Source organism: Micropterus dolomieu, linkage group LG07, assembly GCF_021292245.1.
Source record: "Micropterus dolomieu isolate WLL.071019.BEF.003 ecotype Adirondacks linkage group LG07, ASM2129224v1, whole genome shotgun sequence".
NCBI lineage: Eukaryota > Metazoa > Chordata > Actinopteri > Centrarchiformes > Centrarchidae > Micropterus > Micropterus dolomieu.
Window position 1 is genome coordinate 29,619,512 of NC_060156.1, and position 1,760 is coordinate 29,621,271.

The 1,760-nt window shown below is 41.7% G+C and overlaps 1 long non-coding RNA gene across 1 annotated transcript in view; it reads left to right on the plus strand.

The window, feature by feature from the left end:
• Positions 1 to 184: 184 nt before the first annotated feature.
• The window catches only part of LOC123974204, a 6,895-nt gene continuing 5,319 nt past the window's right edge, over positions 185 to 1,760 (plus strand). The window contains exon 1 of the long non-coding RNA XR_006825784.1: positions 185 to 793. This is a non-coding gene — a long non-coding RNA (uncharacterized LOC123974204). The remainder of the gene's footprint in view (positions 794 to 1,760) is intronic.

The following is a 1,760-nucleotide window of genomic DNA, read 5'->3' on the forward strand; positions in this document are numbered from 1 at the left end:
CCCCCCCCCCCCCCCCTAAACTGGCTGGAGGGTGAGTAATTATACCCCTTTCATAACAGAGTTCTAGAATCCTGCATGAAAGCATCAGCATCATTGCTGGTTCCATTCCGTTGCCTTTGAAGATGAAAAAAGGCCACTCCCACATTCATAGTTTTTCCGTGACGTCACATTCCAGAAAGCAAGTGATACACTGTTACTTGGAGTTTGTTACTTTTGTGTTGCCAAAATGCTGGATGGTTGTTGTGCTTTCGAATGCACTAATTGACGACGAGACAAGCCTGAGCTGTGTTAGGTGAGGGATTCCCTACAAGGTAAACGTAAATATTTCCACAGTCGAGCGCTGGCAGGGACCTGGCAGCTTTTAACGGCAGAAATACTGCAGCAGGTGCTGTATATGGATCGCAAGTGCCCAATACTTGCAGTTTGTGTCCATATCTATCTTTTTCTTGAGTTTAGAGGTGATCCAAATAAAATTTAGCGGGTTTTGCGGTGTCTCTACAAGGGAGTCCTATGTGAGCCACTATCTTGGTCTGTTGTTTTGCCCTCCGCGCATGTCACCTGACTCAAAAATATTAATAGGAGTGTTGTGACAGTTTTTATTTTTTTGGGCCAAGTTGAAAAGTGGGAGAATCTAGCTAATTATAGTTTTCAGTCACATGACATGGCAATCCAGGAAATCTGCATCTTATGCTTCATTAGGTGGTGGGACAAGCTGGCCAGGATGACAGGTTTGACTTTGACGATTCAGGCAACGCTACTTTACGGATGAAAGTTTCGGAGGCAGTTTGTAAACGTAAGTGACACAACATGAGGTTGGAATTCTTTTCATTATAGTGTACCGAGCACCTGGTCCGTACTCTGAATTCTTATCTGAATTTGCATTTGTCAACTTTAGTCCTTAAAACAGATAAAGTTATTATTGTAGGGGATTTTAATATTCATGTGGACGTTGAGAATGACAGCTTCAGTACAGCGTTTATCTCTCTTTTAGATTCCATTGGCTTCTCTCACTCACTGTTTTAACCACACCCTTGACCTTGTTTTGGTATATGGTATTGAAATTGATCCCAACAGAATCCCTCTTTATCCGACCACTGTTTGATAACTTTTGAGTTTGTATTGCTGAACTACACGCCATTGGGCAAAAATTTCTATACAAGATGTTTGTCTGACAGTGCTGTAGCTAAATTTAAGGATGCGATCAGTTCTAAATTCATTATCAAGTCACAAAGTAACGGAGGACTCCTATGCTAATTTCAGTCCCTCCCAAATCAATCATCTTGTTGATAGTGCTGCAGGCTCGCTGCGAATGACACTCGACTCTGTAGCCCCTCTAAAAAAGAAAATACTAAAACAAAGACGGTTAGCTCCATGGTATAATACTGAAACTCGCAAATTAAAGCAAATATCGCGGAAACTTGAGAGGAATTGGCGTTCCACCAAACTGGAAAATTCTCGTTTCATTTGGCAAGATAGTCTTAAAACTTATAGGAAGGTCCTCCGTAATGCCAGAGCAGCGTACTACTCGTCATTAATAGAGGAAAATAGGAACAACCCCAGGTTTCTTTTCAGAACTGTAGCCAGGCTGACAGAGAGTCACAGCTCTATTGAGCCAAGTATTCCCATAGCTCTCAGTAGTTACGACTTCATGAGCTTCTTTATTGATAAAATTCTAACTATTAGAAACAAAATTCACCAAGACCTGCCCTCAACTGGCACCGACTTATCTCTTAACTCAGGAACCTTAGAAACAGCTGTAG